Genomic DNA, 24,858 nt, shown 5'->3' with positions numbered 1-24,858 from the left:
AGGTTCTAATCCTGCCTCGGGCATGGATGTGTGTGATGTCCTTAGGTTAGTTAGGTTTAAGTAGATCTAAGTTCTAGGGGACTGATGACCGCAGATGCTAAGTCCCATAGTGCTCAGAACCATTTGAACCATTTTTTTAGTGCACGTAAAGGAAAACCAAGAAAGCTATAAACTATGCGAGTCTGTACATAGTCATTACACACGCCAAAGGCAGATGAAGGACATCCCAGTTACTAGGGTTTAAAAAAAAAACCAAAACAGTTACACATACACAGGGATACAATTATTTAATATGCTACCACCTACAGCACACAGTGTATCACTGAATGTCTTCAAAAATATTACAAAAGGGTGCCTTGGACAGAAATCATTCTATACAATAGTTGTTGTTTTTGTACAGATTTATTGCAAACGCCCTGTGATTGTACAAAATCCGCTTTTATGTGTCCCGCAAGATGTCGCAAAACTTATTGCTTTGTTTGTTTTTACTATAATTACTACTGCGGATCTTGTTTATAATTATTATTTGTATAAAAATTGAATGTTTCCCAATTGACTTTGTTGTTGTTGTTGTTGTTGTTGTTGTGGTCTTCAGTCCTGAGACTGGTTTGATGCAGCTCTCCATGCTACTCTATCCTGTGCAAGCTTCTTCATCTCCCAGTAAGTACTGCAGCCTACATCCTTCTGAATCTGCTTAGTGTATTCATCTCTTGGTCTCCCTCTACGATTTTTACCCTCCACGATGCCCTCCAATGCTAAATTTGTGATCCCTTGGTGCCTCAAAACATGTCCTACCAACCGGTACCTTCTTCTGGTCAAGTTGTGCCACAAACTTCTCTTCTCCCCAATCCTATTCAATACTTCTTCATTAGTTATGTGACCTACCCATCTAATCTTCAGCATTCTTCTGTAGCACCACATTTCGAAAGCTTCTATTCTCTTCTCGTCCAAACTATTTATCGTCCATGTTTCACTTTCGTACATGGCTACACTCCATACAAATACTTTCAGAAATGACTTCCTGACACTTAAATCTATACTCGATGTTAACAACTTTCTCTTCTGCAGAAACGCTTTCCTTGCCATTGCCAGTCTACATTTTATATCCCCTCTACTTCGACCATCATCAGTTATTTTACTCCCTAAATAGCAAAACTCCTTTACTACTTTAAGTGTCTCATTTCCTAATCTAATTCCCTCAGCATCACCCGAATTAATTGACTACATTCCATTATCCTCGTTTTGCTTTTGTTGATGTTCATCCTATATCCTGCTTTCAAGACACTGTGACTTCCGTTCAACTGCTCTTCCAAGTCCTTTGCTGTCTCTCACAGAATTACAATGTCATCGGCGAACCTTCAAGTTTTTATTTCTTCTCCATGAATTTTAATACCTACTCCGAATTTTTCTTTTGTTTCCTTCACTGCTTGCTCAATATACAGATTGAATAACATTGAGGAGAGGCTACAACCCTGTTTCACTTCCTTCCCAACCACTGCTTCCCTTTCATGCCCCTCGACTCTTATAACTGCTATCTGGTTTCTGTACAAATTGTAAATAGCCTTACGCTCCCTGTATTTTACACCTGCCACCTTCAGAATTTGAAACAGAGTATTCCAGTCAACATTGTCAAAAGCTTTCTCTAAGTCTACAAATGCTAGAAACGTAGGTTTGCCTTTTCTTAATCTTTCTTCTAAGATAAGTCGTAAGGTTAGTATTGCCTCACGTGTTCCAACATTTCTGTGGAATCCAAACTGATCTTCCACGAGGTCGCCTTCTACCAGTTTTTCCATTCGTCTGTAAAGAATTCGCGTTAGTATTTTGCGACTGTGACTTATTAAACTGATAGTTCGGTAATTTTCACATCTGTCAAGACCTGCTTTCTTTGGGATTGGAATTATTATATTCTTCTTGAAGTCTGAGGGTATTTCGCCTGTTTCATACGTCTTGCTCACCAGATGGTAGAGTTTTGTTATGACTGGCTCTCCCAAGGCCGTCAGTAGTTCCAATGGAATGTTGTCTACTCAGGGGCCTTATTTCGACTCAGGTCTTTCAGTGCTCTGTCAAACTCTTCACTCAGTGTCGTATCTCCCATTTCATCTTCATCTACATCATCTTCCATTTCCATAATATTGTCCTCAAGTATATCGCCCTTGTATAAACCCTCTATTATACTCCTTCCACCTTTCTGCCTTCCCTTCTTTGCTTAGAACTGGGTTTCCACCTGAGCCCTCGATATTCATACAAGTGGGTCTCTTTTCTCCAAAGGTCTCTTTAATTTTCCTGTAGGCAGTATCTATCTTACCCCTGGAGAGACAAGCCCCTACATCCTTACATTTGTCCTCTAGCCATCCCTGCTAAGCCATTTTGCACTTCCTGTCGATCTCATTTTTGAGAAGTTTGTATTCTTTTGTGCCTGCTTCATTTACAATAGAAGAATTTAATTATGTAATAAACATTATGTAATAAAAATTAATGTAATAATAAATTAATGCAATAAAAATAAAATTATGTAATAAAAATGATCTAATCTATTAAAACTGCTGTATGACATGACCACCATATTACATAAGCACTTCTGAAAATGTTATTGTATCATGCAGTTGTGTTTTATTTACATAATTTATTTTTACTCAATAGTTAACTGCTGTATGACATGACCACACTATTGCATAAGTTCTTCTGAAAATGTTATTGTACCACGCAGTTTGTGCTTTATTTACATAATGAATTTTCCCCAATGGTTAACATGTAGTAAGCCTGTCTCATTTATATTTGTTGAAATGTTTTTTCTTAGCATGTGTATTGTGTTACACATACAGTATCTCCTTTTGTGATTCTGCACGACACATTTATGTTTAATGACTACTAAACATGCGCAGTATATAACATATTTACTCATTCAGAATGTTAAAAATGTATGACTCATTTTGTAATTATATAATGTATGTAAAATGACATCAGTTGCATGAAAAATGCTTAAAGATGGATCAATAAATAAATCAGTCAGTCCTTGTGGCATGGTTGCCTGCTTGCTTTACACGTTTGCACATCACTGAACCTTCTGGCTCTCAGCACTACCTATTAAAAGGTAGACACAGATGGCGCTCTGCTAGCTATGCCACTGTGCTGTTCCCGGCCGACGTTGGAACCATTATCGTCAGTACGTCTACTGTCCCCCAAGTGGCATATGCTGGCATCGAATCAAAATCGAGTTCGCCTTTCCAGGTGCACTAAGTTTTGCCGGCAATGTATGTACGTTGGCCTGCTAGACAAAATTTCGAAAAACAATCTCAAAACACACACACACACACAAATATTAAGGTGGTACCACTCCGAAGGTATGATTCCATTATATCCTAAATCTCTGCAAGGGGTGTCACAATTAATAGCGAAAACTGACACTGGTGAAAGTGTACGGGAACAGAAGCAAAAACCGTCCAGTAATCACGGGTCCACAACCGAGCCGTTCGCCAAATCACTGAGGGCGTGCGGTTTCTCTTGCTTCTGTTATCGCACGCTTTCACTCGTGTCACTTCTCGCTATTCGTAGTCATACGTCCTCTCTAAATACCAGTGAAGAGCCAAAGAAACTAGAACACCTGCATGATATCGTGTAGAGCCTCCGCAACCACACGGAAGTGCCGCAACACGGCGTGGCACGGGCCCGATTAATATCTGAAGTAATACGGGAGAGAATTGACACCATGCATCCTGCAGGGCTGTCTATAAATCCGTAAGAGTACGAGGGGGTGGAGATCTCTCCTGAACACCACTTCGAAAGGCGTCCCACATATGCTCAATGATGTTCATGTCTACGGAGTTTGGTGGCCAGCGGAAGTGTTTGCCCGTCAGAATGGGTGCAGGTGATCAGACAGGATGCTTACTAAGAGTCACCCGTCAGAGTGGTATCTAGGTGTGTCAGGGGCCCCATATGACTCCAACAGCACGCGCCCCACACCACTACAGAGTCTCTACCAGCTTGAACAGTCCCCGCTGACGTGCAGCGTCCATACATTCGTGACGTTGTTTTCATACACCTGTACACGTCCATCTGCTCGATACAATTTGAAACGAGACTCGTCCGACCAGGCAACATGCTTCCAGCCACCAACAGCCCTATGTCGGGGCTGACGGGCCCAGACGAGGCGTAAATGTTTGTGTCGTGCAGTCATCGAGGGTACACGAGTCGGCCTTCGACTCCGAAAGCCCGTATCGATTATGTTTCGTTGAATGGTTCACACGCTGACACTTGTTGATGCCCTAACAATGAAATCTGTAGCAATTTGCGGAAGGGTTGCCCTTCTGTCACGTTGAAAGATTCTCTTCAGTCGTCGTTGGTTGCGTTCTCGCAGGACCTATTTCCAGCCGCAGAGATGTCGGAGTTTTAATGTTTTACCGGATTCCTGATATTCAGGATAAATTTGTGAAATGGTCGTACAGGAAAATACGTATTTCATCGCTACCTCACAGATGCTGCGTCCCACCGACTATAACACCACGTTCAAACTGACTTAAATCTTGATAACCTGCCATTGTAGAAGCAGTCACCGCTACTGCGCCAGACAGTTAGTGTCTTATATAAGCGTTGACGACCGCAAAGCCGTATTCTGCCTCTTTAAGTATTTCTGTATTTGAATTCGCATGTCTATAGCAGTTGCTTTGGTGCAGTTTACACAGTTTAAACATCCTGGCTCTGACTTCATCTGCAAGCCTTATTTCGGGCCACACAGGATCCTTTGTGCAAATCTGCAACTGCTGGTCATTCAAGACAAAATAAGTTATCTGTGTATATTACACAGTTATTGATCTCCACATTGCGTTTCTAGGTTTCGTGCGCTCGTCGTCATATGCATTTTATTGTTCACGTGTCTAGTTTTACTTGCTGCATCCAGCGGTCTACCTTCTGTACTCTGTTTTGGATTCGTTCCAGTTAGCGGCGTACCCCAAGGTGCTATCGAATAAATTAATACGTTATTAAATGAAACAACACGTTTACTGTTGCCAGTCACTGTTTATTTATCCCCACGACGCGTTTCAAAGGTTTAAACCTCCATCATCAAGTGGATTTACATTCGTTAGTATGACATTTGTGTGTGTGTTGTTTTATGATTTTTGGAGGACCTTGTGGCAACACTATTTCAGAACATGGTTTTGAGTTTCTTTTGACAAAAAATTAAACGTGTATCTAACGGTAAATATAAAATAAGTAAAATAAAGTACCTCCAGTGGTCACATGTTCCTTTCACTGTCTTAACACATCACATGTGTACTGTCATATTTTGTAAACACATATGGCGTCAGAAACTACTAGGTGCATGAATCGTATAGCAGAAGAGAAAATATTATCACAAAGTACAAAGAATATACGTCCTAACATTATTATACAGAATAAATTTTAAAGGATTTGGAGGTGTTGATTTGAGGTGTCGAATACATTTGTTGGAATAAATACTTCAGGTGGTATATGAATCCAATTTTGATAAGTTAAAAGAGCACAATCTTCATACTCGTTTATACAATCAGGTGAAGTGTTACAAACTTTAAGTACAATAATCATATTGGCTACAGTGGTAAAATTATACACAAATAACAATTTTGGTTGGGATTCATAGATACATATGAAAGGCTGATGGCAGAGAGGGAGGAAGGGAAAGAGAAGGTGAGAGGGAGGGAGAGGGTGGAAAGAGTGATTGTATGGGAGCGAACATTACACGACAAGGTGTCTTAAGTCTGTTACGTGTAACAACTGCCTAAAGGTTGGGGTAATACATTGGTTAATATTTAAAAATATGCAGATGGCTGTAGAATTTGTACCAGTAGTTGATGAACATATAGTTTGAAGCTGACAAGCGGTACAAGCTGTTGGTGTGGTGATATATCTGTAAATGGGGCAAACCTCTTGTGCACCTGGCGGCTGTCTTGGTAACATAACCAAATATTTATGGTAAATATTAGTGTGTGTGTGTGTGTGTGTGTGTGTGTGTGTGTGTGTGTGTGTGTGTGTGTGCTTTGCAATTTTAATGGATTCAAGTGGTTTTGTTTGGGGTTAGTATATTTGGAGTGTTTCAAGGATATCTAGTTTTCTGCCTTTTGGTTGAATGTGTAAGATGCTGATACTTGTGTTGTTAACACGGTGTTTTATTTCATGCAGATGGCTTGCTGTTGCTGGTGTGTGGTATTTTTTGTTTTTTACTGCTGCCATGTGTTCTTTAAATCTAATCTCAAACGATCTACCTGTCTGGCCTTTGTAGAAGCAGTCACAGTCCAAACATTCTATTTTGTACACACCTGTGTGATGAAGTGGATTTCGTGTGCTGATGTTGTTGGGCAACTTCTGTCTAATTTTGTCGTCTGTGGTAAAGGATATTCTTCGTTTGAAGACATTGGCAATCTGATATGAAATGTATGGAAGATCTAATTTTCTTTTCGTTTTTTGTGCTGTGATTGCTTTGCTATTATTACGACAGTGAAAGAAACCTATGTCCACTGGAGATACTTTATTTTACTTATTTTATGTTTACCTGTAGATACACATTTAATTTTTTGATTTTTTGTCGAAACCCAAAACCATGTACTGAAATAGTGCTTTGTTTCTCCACAAGTCAGTGCCACAAGTTCCTCCATAAAATCGTAACACACACACACACACACACACACACACACACACACACACACAAAACACACACACACACACAAACACATGTCAAATTAACAAATGTAAATCCACCTGATGATGGAGGTTTAAATCTTTGAAACGCGTCGTGGAGATAAATAAACAGTGACTGGTAACTTGTTGTTTCATTTAATACCAATAACAGTCACGGTGAAGCCAACTTAAAAGGTTCGCATTAAAGTTAACACATTATTCCACATTATGTGACTAATAGTCAATTGAATAATGCGTGTTTGTACCAGATGCTGCGGAATTCGCTTCACTGCGCCCTGGCTCGAGTACCTACTCTTTTGGTGGCTATTTAGTCCACAGGAAGGAATGCACGGTGTTTTTAGCGCCTGAAGTGTCGTTTCGTCATGATCTGTTGACAGAAGTGCTTGGTTCCGGCAGGCCTTTTATGTTACCTCGCTCACCGGAGATTGGATCGTTCCAACTCTCCACTTAAATTGGCTTTGAAGGGCTTCCGCGAGGTTGAATCAATATATCCGGCCTCCCGTTGACAGCCCACTTCACTCTGACGGTTTTCCGTGCGTGTGTGTGTGTGTGTGTGTGTGTGTGTGTGTGTGTGTGTGTGTGTGTGTGAAAGAAGAGGATGAGAGAGAGAGCATGTGTGAATGAAAAGAAGAGTGTCAGAGAGAGTGTGTCTGTGAGTGAATGGAAAGAAGTGTTTGAGAAAGGGAAACTGGTACGCCACCCAGATGGCTAGATTTACTTCGTACCGATCACACTTGTTGTCCCAGAAATATGTGAATCATAATGCTGCAAAATAAAAATGGGACCTCCATAAATAAGACTGCAGAGAAAATCTGCGTCCCTTTGGAAGGAATCATTTCCACATGAGCGCTAACTATGATTTTTTTAACAGGACACACCTATAAACAGTGAATTTTGTTCTATAATTACAAGACCCATTTCACAACATCTGCAACACTGTCTTCATCCATAATCCGTGAGTGGCGGACGATACATCGTGTACCGCTATCACTTCCCTTTTCCAGTCGCGAATCGTACGAGGTAAGAATGATTCTGGTTCGAATCTCTTTGATTTTACATCCGAGATCTTTTAGCGAGATATACGCAGAACGAAGTAGTATATTGTTTGACTCTTCCAGCTCTCGGAATTATATTAGTAATAAATCACGGTGACGCACGACGCCTTTCTTACAGCGGAGTGGGCTGAAAAACTGTATGCTGCTTTCTTGTTTACTTAACTAACGTGTGACGAAACGCGCTGCCCTGGTTCCTCTCACAATCCTACCAGCTACTGTAGAACCTCCGAATGAATACATTATTTTTAATGAGTCATCCAAGTTGCCTTTGTGCACGATTTTATATGCAAAGTGCTTCAACTATGTGACAGTAGCCATAGCTTTCTTTTGACAAAGCATTATAGATTTTTTGTCGTATTTATAACTTGTTTATTCTCTGTTTTAGTGTCTTCCCATTTGCTGCCGACGTGGTCATTGGTGAGGCTGTTTAAACGTTCGTCCGGTACCGACAGCCAGGTTAGTGGAGACTTTTTTAAATCATCTTTTTGTGAGGTTTTCTCATCTCCATGTATGATTTTATACGAGTCACTTGTCCAGATATGATGCAGCTTATCTCTCCAGTTTTCTGAACATTACTATGAAGGTGCGCTACATGCACAGAATTTCCAGTGTGATTGGTTCGAACTCCTAGCCCTGATGTTTTTTTATTTGTCTGCATCAGAGGAAGCGTCAGCAAATGAAGTTCGTGAGCCCACTGCTTTTATATCATTCCGTAGCTGCTACTAAGAACAGCTACAAGGATATCTAGAAAGGACGGCTTCCTGAACTCCTAAATAAATCACAGATGGAACAAATTTAAATCTGAAATATTGTAATACTGTCTCTCGCTTACATGTTATCACGTAGTTATAAATTCAGTTCGTGAGCTCCGAGAAAGATGTGATTTTGTGATGACAAAAGCAGGTATGCAGCAAAACTGCTGCATTGATTGAGGATAATGAATGGATCTTCAGATACCGACAGCGATCATCGTTGAACCATCTAGTAAGTTCCAATATTATCCTCGATAAATGTTGTGGAGTGTCCCCTTGGTGCCGAATCCGGAATTTCACTGTGACGCATTAATTCGACTTAGTTTGGAGCAAGACCTCCTGAAACTGTATGAACTACACCAATTTATAAATAGTGAAGCGAATGGTTGTCGTTTTCGATTGGTTGGTTGCTTGGTCGGTTTTTCATGTAGCTGGTGGATTGGTGAGTTTGTATTCTACGGGTGATCACAAAATAGGCCTTCAGTATACAGTACTTACATAGAACAGCCAGAGAGTGGTTAAAATGGTCTCAAAGATATCTGAAACAAGCTGAATCTGTTACTTTTAAGCGTGCAGAACAAGACACACATGCAAGCACTTGGGGTAAAATGTGTATAAATACCGGATTGAAATATAAAATGCTTTCGAATGGAAAACTAGTCAAGAGAAACTATAAGGTTTAAAGAGAGAGAGAGAGAGAGAGGGGGGGGGGTGATACGATATAGTTATTTTCATAGAGTCCATTGTGGGTATGGGCTTTTCAGTTCGTGCTACTTATGGCACGCGATTCTGAAGTGCATTCATACCTGATGATGAGACTGCATTGGAAACGATTGAGACGCCCAGCTTAAGCCGCAGGACAGGACAGGACAGGACAGGTAGTTTAAATTGTGGAAAGAGGCCAGAATAAGAGGCTGTCAGTTACACTCGATCAGACAACTTTATTATTTGATCAAACATTACAAAAGCCCAAAACAATTTTTTTAAACACACAGCTTTAATCTTTGGGATTTAATTACCGGCTGAAAGCCACTTTAATTTAAAAACGGATGAAGGACAATAACTTAAAACGCAAGCATAATCAGGAATTTAAAAGTCAAGCCTTATCTTACAACAGTTCTTTATTTAGGCTGAAGGCCCAAACAATCTGAGATTTTCAGAGCAAACAATTTGAATTCAAAATTGGCTGAAAGCCCAACACTTAAGGCTAAACAACATTAAATTCTTTTTAAAAAGAAACAAGGCCTTACGTAGAACAGTTCTTAAATAGGCAAAACTCAACCAAAAGAGAAATTTAAAAAGCAGAGCCTTATCTTAAAACAGTTCTTTCGTTAGGCTGAAGGCCCAAAGAATCAGACACTTCAAGAGTAAACAAGTTAAATTCAAATCGGCTGTAGGCCTAACACTTAAAACTCCATAACATAAATTTTTCTTTTTAAATATCAAAGGCCTTACGTGAAACTAAATTAGGCTGAAGGCCTAATGAATCTTACGCCTTAAGGGCAAAACAACCTTAATTTTTAAAAAATCGTCTAGAATCCGTAAAAGTACAAACAACAAGAACAAATAAAAAGAAGACAGTACACCCAAGGATGCTCAAATGTTCGAGGGTCTGCCTGTAATTCAACACTAACGCTCGCTTAGGTGAGACAGGCAGTCGGGCCAACCATTCGCTATCCGATGGAAACCCAGCTGACCGACAGTAATGCACCCACCGACAAGATAACTTCCACTTCACCCGACCATGACACAACAGCGAGTTCAACGGAACAACGTAGAAGATATTATCGGCCACAACCAATCATACACGGAGCTGTCAAGCTACACACCGTGCTGGACAGCAACAACACGGTGAGGAAACCACACTACCTGAAATTTTCAACGGCCAGGGCAAGTAACCGGAACGCTTATGGCCACAAGGCAAAAGATTCCGCTGGTGCACTTCAATTCAAATAACCAAATACAGTGAAACTCCACCGGAAGGTGGCTAGAATTTTCCAACTGGAAAACCACGTTGATGCTAGCGGGAATATCCCAACAGCCGGCAACGAACTCCAAACGACACAATGTGAACAGTCTTGAATTGCTGGTAAATAAAATCCAAACTCAAGTTTCGTGTCCAGGGTCGGCGAGCAACGGACCTCGCAGCAACGGGAACAGCGCCACACACTCCGACACCGCGTAAGAGTCTGCCAGCGGCCCCGGCCAAACCACGTCCCGCGGAGAATTCCTCGCTGCTCCACGCCAAGCGACCGGTGGTCGCACACCGCCCAGCCGGGAACTATAGGCACCAGGTCAAAGATAATCCTAGGCGTGAATATCGATGCATACCACGGCTGTCACCAGCGGGAGGAGAGGATAACAGCATAATTCGGATAACCGCGGGAGGCTAAACACAGAATCGCAACGAAGGTTTAATCTAGCGCATAGCATCAGCCAGCCACGGCTCAACGATTGTTAATTAAATGACGACAAGCAAATGGTAGTAGAGATCAGTGCGTCTGTGAAAAGCTCGGCGAGCTAAGGATACGACTACCTCTGACATACCTTAGCAACACATCTGGCGGAGAATCAGAGAAGATTCTCGTCCTGTGTAAAAGCCTTGAGTACATCTCAAGTTTCCATCCAGTAACTTGTTAACAGTATCGTGTGCCAGTTGGAGATCAAGATGAACGCCGAAGTTTTAAATGTCACGTTCAAGAAATCGTTCACGCGGAAGAATCGTACAAACTGGACGTGACGTTGCAGAGCAATGTGAAATGGAACTATAACACCATAACTCTGTGGACGATCACACATTTTCTACGTGTTTTACGAAGTTTGTTTTATTAGATGTGCTGAATATTATTCTTGTAAATATGTTGTCTCGTTATAAATGCTATTTGCGTTTAAAGAAAGAGAATACTCATGGTATGTTAAAATTTCGTAAGTAGACACCCTGGCCTAGTCAGGGAAAAGCTAATGTCAAAGACTATAATAAATTGTAAACGCGTTATTGCTGGGCGTGCGAGCGCGTCGAAAAAGTGGGTTCGGAGTCGCGAGTAGACGATTGGTGTCGTTGGTTGTGCGTATTGGTCGGTGTGGCTATGCAAAAGTGTGGAGATGAAAAGTCTGTTTCCGAAGTGGGGAGCAGTGAAAACTGAAATGGTTCTTTTGGCGGATGTTGAATATGGGCATTTATTGGGCACAGTACCAATGCAGCAAGAGTAATTCACATAACATCACCAGTACTGTGGGCCCTTGTTACTGGCTATGGTACGGCAAGAAGGTCAACCTGTGCCCTATTTTACCGCTAAATGAAGCCACTCGACAACCAACGGCATCATGATGTGAAGTAAGATCTAGACTTTTTACAACTAGAAGTGTAACAGGCTGAGATGCGAATATGGATTTTATTGCTTAAATAACATTGTTTTCGTGCATATTGTCACGTAAATAATTTTCCTAACTCATAGGTCTCCATCCTATCCCATTGTACGAACCGAGATGATCAGAAAATGAAACGTAACTTGGACACTGAATTTCATTGTCAAACTACAGTTATAATTTATATGTTGTGGCATAATTTGTAACTTTTATTACGAAGAAATGTAATAGAGTAACTTCTAGGTAAATGATACTCCCTACCAATGAGTAAATTCAAACAATCTGCTTGCTACAATTACGAAAGTCAGCATTACGATGAGTAACGTAACAGAAAGTTTATGCCCACAGGCAAAAAACAATATTACTTTACATGATCTTTGAAAATTAATATAATATGTTGTATGTGTTTCCTATTTCATTATTATTTGACAACTGTGACATGTGTGGTGTGAAGTACTTGGAAGTGTGTGTTAGGTGCTGTTCCTACGTCATGACGCCCATAACTATTATTACGTAAGTCTGCATGTGGTATGAAGTTCAGTTTCGATTTAATTATTTTTCTTCTGGTGAGGAACTGGCGTCCGTTGGTTATTTTCATTAACGACACTCTCTGAAAAACTTTTTTCCAAATTTTCCACTAACTGCTGTTAGTAAAAAACTAGTTTACGTGATAAAAATATATAAAATTAACCGAACTTTGTTTCTAATCGTCACTGCTAAAATACTGAGCAGTGGCGATTCGGTTGTACCTCCATCTATTTCTCTCGGTTTTGCATTATTCTTCCGAGCAGATGACTTTTTTCCCACAGATTAGGATGTTTAGGTACACGGTCGTAAAGAAAAGGGTAATTAGCTGGAGGGTTAGAAGGGCTATGGAACGAGCATGTGAGAACTGTAGTAGGGAAGGTGACTAGATGAATTCCGCTTATTAGGACCATTCTAGACAACTGTGGTTCATCTGTAAAGGGGACCGCTTATAGCACTCTGGTGCGATCTGTTCTTGAGTACTGGTCGAGTGTTTGGGATCCATACGAGGTCTGATTGAAAGAAGTCACCGAAGCAATTCAGAGGCGAGCTGCTACATTTATTACTGGTACGTACGAACAAGGTGCAAGTGTTACGGAGACACCTCGGGAACTTCGGCAATCCCTGGTGGGAATGCGACGTTTTTTACGAGGAATGCTCTTGAGAGAATTTAGAGAACCGGCATTTGAAGCTGACTGCAGGGCGATTCCGTTGCCTCCAACACGCCAGTATATTGCGCGTAACATACAGACAGTCGTTTCTCGCTCGCTCTGCGACTGCTACAGGAAAGAAAGTGAGTAGCAGAGGTAGGAGGTACCCACCACCACGGACCGTAAGGTGGACTGTGCAGTATCATGTAGTTGTAGCTTAATTTAACATCAAAATAAATTTTTTGATACGCTGCATAGAGAAACTGACGTTATTCCTAGAGTAAAACAGATACAGGGTGTTAGAAAAAGGTACGGCCAAACTTTCAGGAAACATTCCTCACACACAAAGAAAGAAAATATGTTATGTGGACATGTCTCCGGAAACGCTTACTTTCCATGTTAGAGCTCATTTTATTACTTCTCTTCAAATCACATTAATCATGGAATGGAAACACGCAGCAACAGAACGTACCAGAGTGACTTCAAACACTTTGTTACAGTAAATGTTCAAAATGTCCTCCGTTAGCGAGGATACATGCATCCACCCTCCGTCGCATGGAATCCCTGATGCGCTGATGCAGCCCTGGAGAATGGTGTATTGTACCACAGCCGTCCACAATACGAGCATGAAGAGTCTCTACATTCGGTACCGGGGCTGAAGACAAGAGCTTTCAAATGCCCCCAAAAATGAAAGTCAAGAGGGTTGAGGTCAGGAGAGCGTGGAGGCCATGGAATTGGTCCGCCTCTACCAATCCATCGGTCACCGAATCTGTTGTTGAGAAACTTACGAACACTTCGACTGAAATGTGCAGGAGCTCCATCGTGCATGAACTACATGTTGTGTCGTACTTGTAAAGGAACATGTTCTAGCAGCACAGGTAGAGTATCCCGTATGAAATCATGATAACGTGCTCCATTGAGCGTAGGTGGAAGACCATGGGGCCCAATCAAAACATCACCAACAATGCCTGCCCAAACGTTCACAGAAAATCTGTGTTGATGACGTGATTGCACAATTGCGTGTGGATTCTCGTCAACCCACACATGTAGATTGTGAAAATTTACAATTTGATCACGTTGAAATGAAGCCTCATCCGTAAAGAGAACATTTGCACTGAAATAAGGATCGACACATTGTTGGGTGAACCATTCGCAGAAGAGTACCCGTGGAGGCCAATCAGCTGCTGACAGTGCCTGCACACGCTGTACATGGGACGGAAACAACTGGTTCTCCTGTAGCACTCTCCATACAGTGACGTGGTCAACGTTACCTTGTACAGCAGCAACTTCTCTGACGCTGACATTTGTGTTATCGTCAACTGCACGAAGTATTGCCTCGTCCATTGCAGGTGTCCTCGTCGTTCTAGGTCTTCCGCAGTCGCGAGTCATAGGCTGGAATGTTCCGTGCTCCTTAAGATGCCGATCAATTACTTCAAACGTCTTCCTGTCGGGACACCTTCGTGCTGGAAATCTGTCCCGATACAAACGTACCGCACCACGGCTATAGTCCCGTGTTAATTCATACATCAAATGGGCATCTGACAACTCCGCATTTGTAAACATTGCACTGACTGCAAAACCACGATCGTCATGAACACTAACCTGTTGATGCTACGTACTGATGTGCTTGATGCTAGTACTGTAGAGCAACGAGTCGCATTTCAACACAAGCACCGAAGTCAACGTTACCTTCCTTCAATTGGGCCAACTGGCGGTGAATCGGGGAAGTACAGTACATACTGACGAAACTAAAATGAGCTCTAACATGGAAATTAAGCGTTTCCGGACACATGTCCACATAACATCTTTTCTTTATTTGTGTGAGGAATTTTTCCTGAAAGTTTGGCCGTACCTTTTTTTAACAGCCTTTATTTGCTCCGCAAACCACTAACACTTCTTCAGTCGAGAAGCTCTGCATCATGGCGTTATCGTGTATGTGAGCAGCAGAACAGTTCAATGACGCAACACAGATGAGCTGGTCGCTCTGTAAAAATAAAAATAAAGTAAAAATATGCTCCTCCCCATCAACTCAGAACGAATCCACGACTCTTTGCAGAGCTTGAAAGGGAAACAGAAAGCACGTCACCTGTCAAGCTTCAGGTTAGCGAGCTCCACGCCCCCTCTCACAGTGTTGGTAGCTCGACGCCTTGACATACGAGTAACAAGTAGGGTGTTCTCCATCACCAGACCGCTGGTTGTATCACCCCGCGAAATGACAGCGGGCAGGAGTCTGTCGTACTTTGCCACGGTATCACTTTGGATACTGTGCCAGCTTTTACATTCCTCGCTATTTCCACTAGCGGCCACGTTTACGTCAAGAAAACAGTAACCTAAGCTCATAAAATTTTGGAACGTGCAATGTCACTGGGTAATAGCTCTCCAGGTGTTTGCTTTTAAGACGTCTGTGTACAGCACCTTCTCTGTGTAAACGCTCTTTCAAATTTCAACAAGTAAGGATAAGGTCACATGAAGCGAATTAAGCGGCGAACGCCCCTAAGAAATGACGCGATTGTGAAAGCAAGAGCAGTTTCCTCTTGTGCAGCTTGTGACGACGTGACGTATTTTTGTAATAATTATGCACTGGAGATTTGGTTTTCGCCCTGGTTTTTAAGGACACGAGAATCAACCGACAAAATAGCTTTCTACTATCGCTCCGTACTTCAGGTTTTATGTCTTCGGCGCCACGTTTTCTTGTTACGGACATTTGCGTCACTGATGACTAGTTTTGGAATTCCAACTAGCTCTGCAATTACAAGTCTCTGGTGCTCCGTTCGTGTTGTTACGACTTTCCCTGTGTGTGGCGTAAATCTTCGACATGGTGCCTCTCGAAGCACAAAACACTTTCGCTACCTTGATCACAGTATCAGCCAGCACACGGGCACCAATAATTTTCCCACGTTCGATTTCACTTAGCTCCGACATAATACATTCGTACCTACACAGAACACTGGTCTCTGCTTCTGCAGAACATCGTGTTACCGTTGTGGTGAGATAATGACTATTACACTTCCAGGAAATACTATCATTCTGATAGCACTTATCGCCAACATCTGAAGCGCCTTTTAGCAGGAAGTGTAGCAAATCGAATAAAAAGCTGTCGACAGGTTATGCTGCAACATGATAACGTACAGTCCAGACTTCAAAAAATAGACGGAAAAAGTTTCTGAAAGATCATCATGAGACAATCTTGCGCGCTCGTTCTCGTACAACAAGCTTCTCCGCTCCTCGACCAGTAATCTCCGATATACTTCCTACGATAATTAATTTGCCTTTCAGACCCGGCTTCACAGGGTCTTTCAGTGTAAACAAGAGGATTTCTTTTAATGTGGAAATCGTCGAGAACACAGAACGTACTATTGATTAATTTCTGTATATTTTTCTCCTCAAATAAGAACCACAACACACACAAAATTTCTACAAAACTTGTGTGTTAACCACGTGCAATAGCATTTAACGTGAATTTTCTCACTGATATTTCATCGCACTTGTCCCTTCTCGTCTGTCTGTGGTAACACTATAGTTGCGTAGTGCTCACAACGAAAAGCATAAAAAACGAGTTAAATTAAGTATCGTTTGTGATTTAAAACATGGATGACTTTGTTTTCGGAAGTAGTCCGCCTGGAGACAAACATAACTTTCTCTTTTATTTCCCATTCACGTTTCGGTTCAAATGGTTCAAATGGCTCTGAGCACTATGGGACTTAACATCTGAGGTCATCAGTCCCCTAGAACTTAGAACTACTTAAACCTAACTAACCTAAGGACATCACACATACCCATGCCCGAGGCAGGATTCGAACCTGCAACCGTAGCGGTCACCCGGTTCCAGACTGAAGCGCCTAGAACCGCTCGGCCACACCGGCCGGCCGGTTCGGTTCGTCAGTGGGTTTCTATTTCCTTGGTTGTTACCACGAGAAACGGGTAACAAGAAAACAAAAACCTACTGATGATGCTGTAACTTGAGCGAAACTTGAATTGTAAACAAAAGAAAGGACAAAACTGTTTCGCTGAAGGCGAACCACTTTCAAAAATAGATCTATTCGCAAAGTAAAGACGGACAGAAGAGCTTGAACCTCAAGATAACTGATGACTTTCTGTGAATTTGTAAAAAGATAGAAAGCGCTTATGTTTCTGGTAAGGATAACGTAAATAAAACAGATGTCTTTGATTGGTGTCTGACAATGTTGCTAATGCGGTGTGTGCACGAATTGGGACATGCGGGGAGCAGCAATGTATGAGATATGAAATTCATTGACTGAGAAAGAAGTCAGTTGTAAGTGTTTACGATTTGTATGGTGGAGTCTTTTCGTCACGAGATGGTATTAAAGGCATGTGGAAGGACCGGGGACCAATGCACATCATTGTTAGATGAAGTGATGTCATTTACGCTCCTTTGCGAAGAGAGAGAGAGAGAGAGAGAGAGAGAGAGAGAGAATAGGTGGAAGCGAGCGACGTTTGTAAGATACGGTTGTTGAATATATTCCGGCTGTAACGCAGTCGTGCTGATCAACTGAAGTGATCGGCGACTCGTCACTGACGCGTATCACTTGTTACCCAGCCTAGACGGCTCACAACGTGGTTTCGCCAAGAGTCTGCGTAGGTATAACTGTAAGGCTGCGGGGTAGGAGCTGGTGCAAGCGTTGCAGAGGGCGAGGGCTGAGAACCAGAGACGAAACGATTAGCTTGCCGGAGTCACAGGAGACCCAGAAGTTCCATTTTGGGAGGTAATTCAGGATCTGAGATGGTGGGGAACGACGGGATCTGGTGGAGCGAGCTTGGGGTAAGAGAGTATACATATGTCGGATCAAAGCTTCACTGGTGTGGAGGCTACCGGAAAGAATGGAATCACCGTGCCTGGCCGATTAGTGGGGTGAGAGTATTGTGCAGTTTTTACTATATGGTTAGTAAGCGGAGTTTCCGTATTATTTTTCGCACGAAGGTTCTTCCGGCGTACTCTACTGTGTTAGTTAAGTGAACAGGCTGGTTCTAAATGATGAGTTAGAAAGCACGGCGGCGAGAGATGCGAGCAGTTAGTCGTAAAATTATTGTAATGTGAAGGAAAATGCGATAATACACTAATGGCCATTAAAATTGATACACCACGAAGATAACATGCCACAGACGTGAAATTTAACCGACAGGAAGAAGATGCTGTGATATGCAAATGATTAGCTTTTCAGAGCATTCACACAAGGTTGGCGCCGGTGGCGACACCTACAACGTGCTGACATGAGGAAAGTTTCTAACCGATTTCTCATGCACAAAAGCAGTTGACCGGCGTTTCCTGGTGAAACGTTGTTGTGATGCCTCATGTTAGGAGGGGAAATGCGTACCATCACGTTTCCGACTTTGATAAAGGTCGGATTGTAGCCTATCGCGATTGCGTTTTATCGGATCGCGACATTGCTGCTCGCGTTGGTTGAGATCCAATGACTGTTAGCAGAATATGGAATCGGTGGGTTCAGGAGGGTAATACAAACTCAGTGCTGGATCCCAACGGCCTCGTATCACTAGCAGTCGAGATGACAGGCATCTTATCCGCATGGCTGTAACGGATCGTGCAGCCACGTCTCAATCCCCGAGGCAACAGATGGGGACGTTTGCAAGACAACAACCATCTGCACGAACAATTCGACGACGTTTGCAGCAACATGGACTATCAGCTCGGAGACCGTGGCTGCGGTTACCCTTGACGCTGCATCACAGACAGGACCGCCTGCGATGGTGTACACAGCGATGAACCTGGGTGCACGAATGGCAAAACGACATTTTTTCGGATGAATCCGGGTTCTCTTTATGGCATCATGATGGTCGCATCCGGTGAACGCACATTGGAAGCGTGTATTCGTCACCTCCATATTGGTGTATCACCCGGCGTGATGGTATGGGGTGGCATTGGTTATACGTCTCGGTCACCTCTTGTCCGCGTTGACGGCACTTTGAACAGTGGACGTTACATTTCAGATGTGTTACAACCCGCGGCTCTACCCTTGACTCCATCCCTGCGAAATCCTACATTTCAGCAGGATAATGCACGACCGCATGTTGCAGGTCCTGTACGGGTCTTTCTCGGTACAGAAAATGTTCGACTGCTACTCTGGCCAGCAAATTCTCATCTCTCACCAATTGCAAACGTCTGGTCAATGGTGGCCGAGCAACTGGCTCGTCACAATACGCCACTCACCACTCTCGATGAACTGTGGTATCGTGTTGAAGCTGCATGGGCAGCTATACCTCTGCACGCCATCCAAGCTCTGTTTGACTAAATGCCCAGGCGTATCAAGGCCGTTATTACAGCCAGAGGTGGTTGTTCTGGGTACGGATTTCTCAGGATCTATGCGGCCAAACTGCGGGAAGATGTAATCACATCTCATTTCTAGTATAATATATTTGTCCAATAAATACCCGTTTATCATGTTCATTACTTCTTGGTGTAGCAATTTTAATGGCTAGTAGTGTATAAAACAGCAAATGTGAAAGTGGCTTGTGAGTGAATTTCAAATGGCAGGCCACTCTCTTCTCACAAAGAGTGGAGCTTGGTTGCGATTCCGTTTATCGCTAAGAAAAAGTTTACAAACGTCAATAAAACCGAAGCAAGACTCACGATCGCAGGGGTAGCGACGCGGCGATACTCCGTCACGAGACGCTGAGCCGTCCGCACCTTAGAATGCACCAGCGCCAGATAAGAACAGCCGCGTCCGCACTCTGTCCATTATTCAGGGAAAAGGTGAGGTAACGGCGCGGTGTAACAAAGAAACGGAACGGCTGCCTTCTACAGCTGGGTGAACGCAAAGGACGTGATTGCTGTTTAGTCACAGTGCACGAGTTATTGGCGCACTGAGAAATACCGCACCATCAGACCAACACCAATTACCGTCGCGCGCTGTCGTTGCAATGGAGGCCTCCATTGGCCACGAACTGCAATATAACAGAGCCCAGTCTTCATCGGCGTCTCCGATTTCGGACAACAAAGGTAGGACACCTCTGTGTGTTGCTTCTACTATCACCTGGACAACTTCGTATGTTGCTATCAGCAGGTAATCCGTAAGGAGGCAGTGCAGACTGAAAATATTCGAAAAGTCACTTTCGGAACCTGTGGTAACCATTGTCGTTACTTTGAGTAATACGTCAGTGAAATACTACTGACAGCTGCTTTTACTTTCATCTCAAATTAATTAATCGTCGGAATGAGATTTTCTCTCTGCAGCTGAATGTGTGCTGATATGAAACTTCCTGGCAGATTAAAACTGTGTGCCCGACCGAGACTCGAACTCGGGACCTTTGCCTTTCGCGGGTAAGTGATCTACCATCTGAGCTACCGAAGCACGACTCACGCCCGGTACTCACAGCTTTACTTCTGACAGGAACTCGTCTCCTACCTTCCAAACTTTACTGGCAGAAGTAAAGCTGTGAGGACCGGGCGTGAGTCGTGCTTCGGTAGCTCAGATGGTAGAGAACTTGTCCCCCGAGTTCGAGTCTCGGTCGGGCACACAGTTTCAATCTGCCAGGAAGTTTAATTCATCGTCTTCGGAAAGCTAAGCTTTGTTTTAAGGTACAAGCCACTCATTTCGTCACAAGCGTCCCAGTTTCGGTTGAAGCCGTTCAACAAAAACTCAGTGTATAATTTAGAAGAAAGAGTGACGTGCAAGAAAAATGGTAGCAATAGAAGATTCAGATGATTCGTGACTTTCTCTGCTTTGATGGATTCGTCTAGAAGTTTGAAGGAGGAGGGTTGGGCACGACAGGAGATTAGGATTGTGGTAAGGGCCACATAAGGTTGGGGTCAGTTTCACCTTAAAATTGTAATTTATTGTAACTTAATAACACATTTACGACCAAAGCGGCACATACTCGAACTCCAAATCTTTCACGGCTGAAGGCCTCCAAACAAGAAATCTTAAAAATCAACAAGGTAAATTTCAAGTGACTGAAAATAGGCAGTTACAATTACCAATAAAACAATTATATGTATATATACGGCCAAACTTTCAGGAAACATTCATCACACACAAATAAAGAAAAAATGTTATGTGGACATGTGTCCGGAAACGTATACTTTCCATGTTAGAGCTCATTTTATTACTTCTCTTCAAATCACATTAATCATGGAATCGAAACACACAGCAACAGAACGTACCAGCGTGACTTCAAACACTTTTTTACAGATAATGTTCAAAATGTCCTCCGTTAGCGAGGATACATGCATCCACTCTCCGTCGCATGGAATCCCTTATGCGCTGATGCAGCCCTGGAGAATGGCGTATTGTATCACAACCGTCCACAATACGAGCACGAAGAGTCTCTACATTTGGTACCGGGGTTGCGTAGACAAGAGCTTTCAAATGCCCCCATAAATGAAAGTCAAGAGGGTTGAGGTCAGGAGAGCGTGGAGGCCATGGAATTGGTCCGCCTCTACCAATCCACCGGTCACCGAATCTGTTGAGAAGCGTACGAACACTTCGACTGAAATGTGCAGGAGCTCCATCTTGCATGAACCACATGTTGTGTCGTACTTGTAAAGGCACATGTTCTAGCAGCACAGGCAGAGTATCCCGTATGAAATCATGATAACGTGCTCCATTGAGCGTAGGTGGAAGAACATGGGGCCCAATCAAGATGTGCTTGATGCTAGTACTGTAGAGCAATGAGTCGCATGTCAACACAAGCACCGAAGTCAACATTACCTTCCTTCAATTGGGCCAACTGGCTGTGAATCGAGGAAGTACAGTACATACTGGCGAAACTAAAATAAGCTCTAACATGGAAATTAAGCGTTTCCGGACACACGTCCACATAACATCTTTTCTTTATTTGTGTGTGAGGAATGTTTCCTTTAAGTTTGGCCGTACCTTTTTGTAAGGAGGAGGAGGAGATTAGTGTTTAACGTCCCGTCGACGAGGTCATTAGAGACGGAGCGCAAGCTCGGGTGAGGGAAGGATGGGGAAGGAAATCGGCCGTGTCCTTTCAAAGGAACCATCCCGGCATTTGCCTGAAGCGATTTAGGGAAATCACGGAAAACCTAAATCAGGATGGCCGGAGACGGGATTGAACCGTCGTCCTCCCGAATGCGAGTCCAGTGTGCTAACCACTGCGCCACCTCGCTCGGTACCTTTTTGTAACATTATATATATCACAGCTAGGCTGAAAGCCTCAAGGCAAGGGTGGATAGACGGACATAATCAACGGCTGAAGGCCCACAATAAAGTTTTCAAGGTTTTAAAATAAATTACCATAACCTTTCAAAGGCAGAAGGCGGCAATGTTTAAGCTTGAAAGGTAATTTTAAGAATAAGGTTCCAAGGCTGAAGGCCCATAATTAATTTTCCAAAATTTAAAAAATGTATAACCATAAGCCTTAAGTTTTAAATAGCTAAAACCGTACTACAAGGAAAGACAACACAATGTCAGTAACCTTCCAGAAAATCTCCACTTGCCGGAATTCAGCTTACTTACATAAAACACAGTAAAACCAATAATTTTTCTTTTATCATTGGCTATAATAGATTATAAACAGACAATTAAACACTGGTCAGAAGGCCAGTAAAGACAACAGCACTCAGAAGCGTCCAGGAGGGGTTGATCTACCCTACTTCACTTAAGTGAGATACGTTGCCAGCCCAATTACTCTTGAACTGTCGGAACCCAATCAAGGGACAGCCATGGACCGACCGACAAACGACATGCTTGCCACCAATCGCTACACGAGAATTCAAACACAAAATGTTACGGGCATGATTATCCACAATCAATTATGTATATGTATTAAGCTCTCAAAACTACACACCGTATTGGACAGCGACAACAGGTGAGGAAAGGACATTGCCTGAAATTACGTTAGTGGTTAGGGAGGTAACCGGAACACTACCGGCCACAAGGCAGAAAATTGCGCTGGTGCACTTAAATTGTAGTCAACCAATATAGTTAATTCCACTGCATGGCTGCAAAATTTCAGCAATACAAACACTCGGTATTGCTCACCAGAAAACCTACCCAACAGCGAGCCACCGAAACGAACCACACAGCATGAATGGATGTGGCTTGGGTACTTGAAACTGCTACTCAACTTTGACGCCCTGGGTCGGTCAAACACGAAACCCGTAGCGATCGGACAGCTCGACACACGCTCCGAAACTGTGCAGGGACCGCCAGCAGACCCAGCCGACTGCACCGCGCACAGATAACTCCCTGGTCCGAAGCAACCGACCGACTCCTCTCAGAATGCCGACAACATCTAAAACAGTCGTCAGTGGAAATAACGCCAACTACACACACAACCTGACAAACACTTGCACGAAGAAAAAAATGGTTCAAATGGCTCTGAGCACTATGGGACTTAACATCTGTGGTCATCAGTCCCCTAGAACTTAAAACTACTTCAACCTAACTAACCTAAGGACATCACACATACCCATGCCCGAGGCATGATTGAACCTGCGACCGTAGGAGCAGCGCGATTCTGGACTGAAGTGCCTACAACCGCTCGGCCACAACGGCCAGCACGGTGAGGTGTTTAAGGCTCAGTGCATGCAAGGGTGTGGTTGAGGCACGAGATGATTCAGTCGTATTTGAGAGTGTCTTGCGTACCGTGGCTTGAGTCCACATGTTTTGTGTACCTCGGACATAATGATAATGCTGTGATAACTCTTGTGTTTCAAGGCGAGAAAAGTCGATTTAATGACGGTAAATGCATACGTTTTTGGTTAACAAACACTAGGACACTGTACCGCACGTCAACTACTAAATCACTCGATCTTAATCTGACATCAGAATACTTTCTCTTGTTTGGAGCAGTGGGTGAATGTAGCAGTCAGCTTCCCTACAATATGGTACCACTGCAGGATCTAATGATCATTCAATACCTTCCTTCAGTTAGATGCAGCATGGTTTTCATGAAGAGAGTTGTACGCTCCCTACCTCGCTAAATTGAGGCTCTTAACCAAGGTTAGGGGCTGTGTTACATAGTACCACAGTGATGTCTCCTCTGAGTGACTGGTTCTTTAGTCTTGTGTATTTATGTGGAACTGCACAGTCGCTGTTCCCTGTGGCATCAGCAGACATTGACTCAACTGCAGAAAAACTGAAGAATGATGTTGCATTCTCTCCAAGTAAAAAGATGTGTTATGCCACTTTGCAAACTTAAATGTGAAGAGACCTATCATGTAGAGGTAGACCTCTAGATGACAGATCTGGGATTCCCAATCACTCACCTTACTGAATGACGAGCGATATACGCCAAAGATCAGAAATGGGGCCTATATGAGTCTAATGCTGCGGGTTGCATACTTCAGAAATGAAGGCGCCGCTGTTACGTCAGTGGTAACGGGTTTCCTCCGTTCCCGCTGTACTTCCGCCAGTGTGCAGAGTCCGAGAATTATGGCGCTACGCGTGACCGCTACGGTCGCGGGTTCGAATCCTGCCTCGGGCATGGATGTGCGTGATGTCCTTAGGTTAGTTAGGTTTAAGTAGTTCTAAGTTCTAGGGGACTGATGACCTCAGATGTTAAGTCCCATAGTGCTCAGAGCCATTTGAACCATTTGTGGCGCTGCAGTCGCTTCATAGTCGTCGACTCGTTCTCTCTTACTGATTGCAGGTTAGCCATGTAGATGTAGATAGTTCCTACGAATTACTATGGGTAGAGGTAATACTCAACAGCCGTTCCAAAATAATAATTGGCTCCTTCTGCCGACCCCCCAACTCAGATGATAGCTGAACGGTTCAAAGAAAACTTGAATCTCATTACAGATAAGTACCCCACTCATACAGTTATAACTGGTGGAGACTTCAATCTACCCCCGATTTGTTGGCGAAAATTCATGTACAAAGCCGGTGGTATACAGAAAAC

At 43.1% G+C, this 24,858-nt stretch overlaps 1 protein-coding gene across 1 annotated transcript in view; it reads left to right on the top strand.

Moving 5' to 3' along the window:
* Positions 1-8,163: 8,163 nt before the first annotated feature.
* LOC126285344 (uncharacterized) overlaps positions 8,164-24,858 on the top strand; it is a 336,600-nt gene continuing 319,905 nt past the window's right edge. The window contains exon 1 of the mRNA XM_049984659.1: positions 8,164-8,180. The gene's annotated coding sequence lies outside the window, so the exon portion shown is untranslated. The remainder of the gene's footprint in view (positions 8,181-24,858) is intronic.

Source organism: Schistocerca gregaria, chromosome 8, assembly GCF_023897955.1.
Source record: "Schistocerca gregaria isolate iqSchGreg1 chromosome 8, iqSchGreg1.2, whole genome shotgun sequence".
NCBI classification, from domain to species: Eukaryota; Metazoa; Arthropoda; class Insecta; order Orthoptera; family Acrididae; genus Schistocerca; species Schistocerca gregaria.
Note: the sequence above shows the minus strand (reverse complement) of the source record. Positions and strands in the feature narration are given on the sequence as shown.